We start from the raw sequence: 8,358 nt of genomic DNA, 5'->3' as shown, positions 1-8,358 counted from the left end.
GGCCAATGGTATCCTGGAGTGTATTAGAAGGGCTGTGGTCAGTAGGTTGAGAGAGGTCCTCTTTCCTCTCTACTCTGCCCTGGTGAGGCTGCATGTGGAATATTGTGTCCAGTTCTGGGCCACTCAGTTCAAGAAGGGCCTCAGGGAACTGCTTGAAAAAGCCCAGTGCAGAGCCACAAAAATGATGAAGGGAGTGGAACATCTTCCTTACCAGGAGAGCCTGAAGGAGCTGGGGCTCTTTAGCTTGGAGAAGACTGAGAGGTGACCTCATTCGTGTTTATTAAGATGTAAAGGGTGAGTGCCAAGAGGGTGGAGCCAGGCTCTGCTCAGTGATGCCCAATGACAGGACAAGGGGCACTGGGTGGAAGCTGAGGTATAGGAAGGTCCATGGAAACAGGAGGAAGAATTATTTCACTGTGATGGTGACAGAACACTGGAAGAGGCTGCCCAGAGGGGTTTGGAGTCTCCCTCTCCGGAGATATTTAAGACCTGCCTGGATGTGTTCCTGTGTGACCTGCTCTGGGTGATTCTGCTCTGGCAGGGGGGTTGGACTGGATGATCTCTTGAGGCCCCTTCCAGCCCCTAACATTCTGTGATTCTGTGATTCTAGAATTTCTCTATCATTTTCAGGCATTGGAACAGGCTGCTCAGGGAGGTAGTGGAGTCACTATCCCTGGAGGTGTTCAAGAAACATGTGGACATGGCACTTTGGGACATGGTTTCATGGTGGTCCTTAGGTTGAGTGTTGGACTGGGTGATCTTAGAGATCTTGTCCAACCCAAACAATTCTCTGATTCCACAACCACCCCATGCACAGAGCTATGCTGTACTTTCAGTTCTGCTTGCTTGGAGCACAAAGGACTGCAGGCACTGCTTTAAATGACTTGTCAGACACCTAGCAAAGAGGCATTAAGACTCCAGCTCATTTGCTGGGGGTGATTTGGGGGCTGCCTGCTGATGAAGCCCCCCACCACTGCCGGCACAGGAAATCATCGCTCTGCAGAACATGCGGTCCCAGCGTGGTAATTGCCCAACTTCTGACAATTAAGTACTTTCTGATTATGTGTTGAAAGGAAGCTGAGCACCACCAGATCATCCTACAGCTGATTTATCGAGTTATTATTGGCCACATCCTGTCCTTCCTTGATCAAACCTCCTCATTTACCCGAGCAGAGGATGAAATCCGCCCCGCGGTGTCCCCGGCAGCGGCACTGCAATCTCAGAACCTTTTCAAACGCTGTTTATAAATCCTGGAGCACCTTGTTTGATGCTTGTTGAGTTTGATAAACAACTATTCCTCCTGCACAGATAAAAATAAAGTCAGCCCATGGCTTCTGCTTGGAAGGCAGGTCACCACGGAGCGCAGCAGGCAGGATTTTAAAAGGTCTGGTTTTACAATTTATTTGAGACGAAGGAAGGAAGGCTCCAGAGAGCTCCCCCGTTCCGTGTGCTACGTATAAAATAAGGTCACACATGCAGGAGCTTTATGCTAGGCATCAGGCATGGAAGGAAACCAAGCTGACAAGGGAAGGGAACCAAGCTGACAAGCAGCTCGCTGTCTGGGTTTTGTTAATTGCACAAACTTAATTCTGCGGTGAGAAGGCTCTTTGCATGGAGCTTGTCACTGACAAGAAGCACTCAACAGTCATAAGGAGAACGCTGCAAGTGATCATAGAATCATACCATGGTTTGGCTTGGAAAAGAGCTTTAAGATCATCAAGGCCAATCATCAACCCCACACCACCATGGCCTTTAAATCATGTCCCAAAGTGTCATGGCCACAAGTTTCTTGAACGCCTTCAGGGATGGTGACTCCATCACCTCCCTGTGCAGCCTGTTCCAAAGCCTGACCACACTTGCAGGAAAGAAATTGTTCCTCATGTCCAACCTAAGCCTCCCCTGGCACAATTTCAGGCCATTTCCTCTTGTTCTATCACCTGATACTAGGGATATGAGACCAGTCCCCATATCACTCCAACCTGTTTTCAGGGATCTGTAGAGATCCAGAAGGTCTCTCCTCTGCCTTCTCTTCTCCAGATTAAACAACCCCAGATGCCTCAGCTGCTCCTCACCAGCCTTGTTCTCCAGACCCTTCCCCAGCTTTCTTGCCCTTCTCTGGACCTGCTCCAGCCCCTCAATATCCTTCTTGGAGTGAGGGCCCTAAAACTGAACCCAGTACTCAAGCTGTGTCCTCACCAGTGCCCAGTACAGGGGCACAATCCCTTCTCTGCTCGTGCTGCCCACACTATTCTTGATCTCCTCGTGGCTGTTATTATTTATTTCATCTCTTCCCTTCCCCTCCCTCCCCCCCATTAAGCATTTCATTTGGAAACCCAGTGGGGAAACAAGGATGGGAGGAAACATCTTCTGCTTCCCCCGCCGAATATCCTTAAGTCACAAACGTTACAACGGATTTGCATTTTTTAAGTAAATACCCCTCACAAAAAAACAAAACAAAACAAACCCCAAACCCAAAACAAACTGGAAATGGTTTATTTATGTCCTTCCCAAGCTCTGCTACCCTCCAGTGCTGTCTAAAGGTCAAGCATTGCCTCCAACATCGCTGCGCACACGGTGACCTGGAAGTACCGTCGATAGCGACCCCACATGGCTGCAAGTCTTGAAGACTTCATCATCTGACAGGCAAGGAGCCCCACGGCACTGGCACTTGGCATTTGCCTTATTGCAGCCTACCCAGACAATATGCAATTGGAACAACCCTGAGCTGCCTGCCCAAAATAGGCAGCACCAGGCCCCCAGCTCCCCGTTGGAAGCGAGCTCCTGGCCGCGGGTGGCACTTTTAGGCTGGGTGCCTCCTGTTACCGCCACATAGGTTACCCTTCTGGTGTCCCAAGTGTCCAACCCTATAAGGTGGACACAGGAAACAGCCTATTTCTACCCAGAAATCCTGCACCCTAGAAATTTCCCTGCAAAGTCATTCTCTTTCTCCTTCTTCCCTCTCTGCTCCCATGGGAGATGCTTCCTATCGGGTAATTGTGGGGGAGTATCTCAAGGCCTGCTAATCATAGACTTATAGAATGGTTTGGGTTGGAAGAGACCTTCAAGCTCATGGAGTCCAACTGTTAATCCAGCACTGCCAGGTCACCACCAAACCATCTCCCTCAGTACCACATCCCCATGGCTTTGAAAACCCTCCAAGGATGAGGACTCCACCACTACCCTGGCCCAGGATTTGACAGCTCTTTTGGGGAAGAAATTATTCCTCATGTCCCAACTAAACCTCCCCTGGTGCAACTTGAGGCCATTCCTTCTTGTCCTATCACTTATTTCTTAGAAGAGACCAACCCCCATGTGGCTCCAACCTCCTTTCAGGGAGTTACAGAGACCAATGGGGTCTCCCCTCAGCTTCCTCTTCTCCAGGCTGAACACCCTCAATTCCCTCAGCTGCTCCTCACCAGCCCTGTTCTCCAGACCCTTCCCCAGCATTGCTGCCTTCCTCTGAACCGTCTCCAGCCCCTCCTTCTTGGAATGAGGGCCCCAAAACTGAACCCAGGGTTCAAAATGTGGCCTCACCAGTGGCTAGTCCAGGGCCATGATCCCTGCCCTGATCTAATGAGGGAGCTCAGCAGGTCGCTAATCACAAAACTTTCACCATCCCAAGGGCCAGATTGCATTTGCAGCACTCTTCAGGAGAAGATGCTCCAGGGAGAGAACAGCACACAGAATGGTCCTTGTCTTATCACTGTGAGCCACCCAAAAGAGCCTGACCCCCTCCCCTTGACACCCACCCCTCAGATATTGATAGACATTGATCAGATCCCCTCTCAGGCTTCTCTTCTCCAGACTAAACAGCCCCAGGGCTCTCAGGCTCTCTTCCCAGGGGAGATGCTCAAGTCCCCTAAGCATCCTGCTGGCTCTCTGTTGGATTCTCTCCAGCAGGTCTCTGTCTCTCTTGAACTGGGGAGCCCCAAACTGGACACAGGATTGCAGCTGTGGTCTTAGCAGGGCAGAGTAGAGAGGTAGAAGAACTTCCCTAGCCCTGATGGACACACTTGTCTCGATACATCTCAGGGTCCCACTGGCTCTCTTAGCTACAAGAGCACATTGTTTTGTGTGAGAGTCATTCTTCTGCCCCTCTTTGGGGCAATCATGGATCCATCTGGCTCTAAGGCAGGATGCCGTGGCAGCTTGGCGAGCAAGCAGAGCTAACCGAACTGAGCTGATGCATCTGGAGCTAGGGACTGGCTGCATTTATTATTGGCATTTGCTCCAGATTGCAAGGGAAAGCGATCATCTGCGTCATCTGGATCTTAATTACTCTCTGCCACCAGCCAAAGCTGATTGGAAACTCTCTTGTAGAGGGAGTTCATCCACCACGACAGCAAGAAGCAGGGGGGAAGCGGGGGAAACGCAGTGCCAAAAAGCAAACCTGGGTGAAAAAAATGGCTTTCCCCTGCAAAAAGCAGCCCCACCTCTGTGAATCATGGAATGGTTTGGGTTGGAAGGGACCTCAAAGATCATCTAGTTCCAACCTCCTGCCATGGGCAGGGACACCTTAGAATCATAGAATCATCATAGAATCATGGAATCAGTCAGGGTTGGAAGGGACCACAAGGATCATCTAGTTCCAACCCCCCTGCCATGGGCAGGGACACCTCACACTAGATCAGGTTGGCCAGAGCCTCATCCAGCCTGGCCTTAAACACCTCCAGGGATGGGATCTCAACCACCTCCATGGACAACCCATTCCAGGCTCTCACCACTTCTTTCTCATGTCCAGCCTGAATCTCCCCACTTCCAGCTTCACTAGCCCAGGTTACTCAAGGCCTCATACAATCTGGCCTTGAACACCTCCAGGGAGGGAGCACTCTTTCCTAACCCAGCAGAAGAGGCAGATGGTTTTGAGATGGCAACCAGTTGGTGATGAGTAGGTTGGACAAGGTCACCGGATCACCTGGAGTCACCCCCAGAGAAGCCCATATGAGGCCTGAAGGTATCTGTAGCTCCCCCCCACCCCAAGCTGATTCTGTGATTGAGCTGCTTGTTTCCAACCAGTAACAACAAGTTCACACGGACAATGAAGATCATACCAGGGGGAGAAGCTGGAGCCACCCAGGCCCCATGGTGTTGCTGGGGTATTGTGGTGCTGCCAGCCAAGCCTACCCTGGGCAGCTATCAGCCTGGACCCTGGGTCCCCCACCCTGCTGCTGGAGAATATGAAGATGTGGCAGCTGCTGGCGACAATTCCCTCATCTGGAGAAGACCTCCAAGGTCATCAAGCCCAACCCTCAACCCAAGACCACCACGGCCTTTAAACCACAGAATCACAGAATACATTTGGTTGGAAGAGACCTCCAAGATCATCTACTCCAACCTTTGAAGAGGCAACATATGTTTGTGAAGTTGGAGCTGATTTATCCTGCCTGTTTACCCTCCTACAGATCTTCTCGGAGGCTTGAAGGAATTACACTTGAAAAATAAAAAAATAGGGATAAACCCTTCCCTTTTCTAACCACTCTTGGAAAATGTGCCCAAGTGCTGTTCCTGGGAGTCAGGAACACCAGACTGCCTATGTCTCCTGCACCTCCCGCATTTGGTTGGGCAGCTCCAGCCCCTGGCTGCCCGCAGTGACGGTGGGGCAGCAGCTGTGCCCCCAGCTCAGGAATGGGTCAGGATGGTTCCACATCCCCAGCCTCACGGAAAACATTTATTCAATCAAAGAGGAAAACAAAGGTGGTCCCTCTGCTCTGCTGACTGCAAACTGCTATTGATCCCCTCAATGAGATCTGTCCCTGCTGATCGATCCCACACATTATCCCTGCTCCCCAGTCTATTACCGGCAATTGGAAACGCTCCGGCATCGACAGCAGCTTGACCGCACACCACGGAAGATATAGCTCCCAAATCCCAACCACTCCAGTCCCCTCACTGAGGGGTGGCCACCTTAGGATTCTGTTTTTCCTCAGCTGAAGGTAAAAAGAAGTTAAATTTCATCCAAAGCTGGTAATTGTTTGTGTCCTCTTAAACCCCAGCTGTGTGGGAATGGCAGTGTGGCAGCGTAAGCACGGCACCGGTGCCCACCCAGCCATGAGGATGTGTCTGCACACCAGCCTCGGAATCTGCTCAGGCCCAGACAGGATCCAACTGTCCCTTCTCATCCCTGCCCTTGTGCCAGACTCCTGGCAAAATGTGTCTGGGAGAGTGGCAGGGACCCCGGCTGAAAAAATGGACAACAGTGACGACAGAGGGAGTTCTGATGGCTTATCCTGTTATTGGTCTTGTTTGTGGTTTTCCTCATGGAATCATAGAATCATAGGATTGTTTTGGTTGGAAAAGACCTCTAAGGTCATCCACCAAACACCACCATGGCCACAAACTAGGATGAGATAGGGAAGAGGGGCAGGCTGACATGTCCTTCCCTGCTGTGCTGTTCATAGAAGGATGTGGAAGTGTCGTGGCACACGAACCTGCTAATCATAGACTCATAGAATGGTTTGGGTTGGAAGAGACCTTCAAGCTCATGGAGTCCAACTGTTAATCCAGCACTGCCAGGTCACCACCAAACCATCTCCCTCAGCACCACATCTCCATGGTTTTAAAAACCCTCCAAGAATGAGGACTCCACCACTACCCCAGCCCAGGATTTGACAGCCCTTTTGGGGAAGAAATCATTCCTCATGTCCCAACTAAACCTCCCCTGCAACTTGAGGCCATTCCTTCTCATCCTATCGCTTGTTTCTTAGGAGAAGAGACAAACCCCCACCTGGCTCCAACCTCCTTTCAGGGAGTTACAGAGAGCAATGAGGTCTCCCCTCAGCCTCCTCTTCTCCAGGCTGAACACCCCCATTTCCCTCAGCTGCTCTCACCAGCCTTGTTCTCCAGACCCTTCCCCAGCTTTGCTGCCCTTCTCTGAACCTTCCCCAGTCCCTCCTTCTTGGAATGAGGGCCCCAAAAGTGAATCCAGGATTCAAAGTGTGGCCTCACCAGTGGCCAGTCCAGGGCATTTGCAGCACTCTTCAGGAGAAGATGCTTCAGGGAGAGAACATCACACAGAATGCTTCCTGTGGGTGTGGGAGCAGAAGCAGGACCCTGGTGGGGTCACAGTATCACAGTATATCAGGTGGGATGTGACCTCAGGAGATCATCAGATCCAACCCCCCTGCCAGAGCAGGATCACATAGGGTAGTCTGCTCAGGAATGCATCCAGGTGGATTTGGAAAGTCTTCAGAGAAGGAGACTCCACAACTCTCTGGGTCACACTGCCTGGGGACACACTGACATGAATTCACAAGGCTCAGCACAGCACCAAGCCTCAAAAAAAGTCCTTAATTTCAGGTGGGCTGTGGAAAACAGGTACCTGTGGTCTCTGAGCAGCCATCATGAGGGGCTTGCTCTGTGCTGCTGTCAATAGCTCATGTGTTTGTCTTCTGTCTTGCTGATGGGTAATCATTTTCCAAGCAAGCCTGGGGAGCAGTGACCCTTCATTAAAACCAATAAGGGAGGGAGGCCTGGGCTTTCAAAAATCACTCCAGAAATCAGTGCTGACAACTCTGCTTTGCCTTGCTCCGCAGCAGGAGAGCAGTGAGGGGTTCAGATGCCTTCTGTGATGTCAGGCCATGGGTTTGCTGCCACATACATCCAGGACACACAGACTCCAGTCACAAGAGCATGGACAGACTCGGAGCCTGCTGCTGTACCCATGAACCCGTTCCCCTCACACAATCCCAGCGTGGTGGGGCTTGGAAGTGACCTCTGGAGATCATCCAGGCCAACCCCCCTGCTAAAGCAGGGGCACCTACAGCAGCTTGCCCAAGATCACAATGGCCAGGTGGGATTGGAAGCTCTGCAGAGAAGGAGACTCCACAACCTCTCTGGGCAGCCTGCTCCAGGCCTCCTGCACCCTCACACCAAACAACTTTCTCCTCATCTTCAGGTGGAACCTCCTGGCTTCCAGTTTGTGCCCATTGCCCCTTGTGCTGTCCCTGGGCACCACTGAGCAGAGTCTGGCCCCAGCCTCTTACCCCCCACAGCTCCTTTAGCTCTTGCTGAGCATTGCTCAGCTCCCCTTTGGGGCTGCTCTTCTGCAGGCTCCACAGCCCCAGGGCTCTCAGCCTTTCCTCCTCACAGAGATGCTCCAGGCCCCTCAGCATCTTGGTAGCCTCCTCTGGACTCTGTCCAGTAGTTCCCAGTCTTTCCTTAACTGGGGAGCCCAGAACTGGACCCAGGGCTCCAGGTGTAGCCTGACTGGCCCTGAGTAGAGGGGCGGAGTGCCTCCCTCAACTTGCTGGTCACAGTTTCCCCTCTCTGATATTTCCCCCAGGCTGATATTTCCCCCTGCCCCATTCCTAGGTCCTCTCCCCACAGCTGTGTTCCCAGGTGGGAACTGCTGCACTGGGA

Source organism: Indicator indicator, chromosome 5, assembly GCF_027791375.1.
Source record: "Indicator indicator isolate 239-I01 chromosome 5, UM_Iind_1.1, whole genome shotgun sequence".
NCBI lineage: Eukaryota > Metazoa > Chordata > Aves > Piciformes > Indicatoridae > Indicator > Indicator indicator.
Note: the sequence above shows the minus strand (reverse complement) of the source record.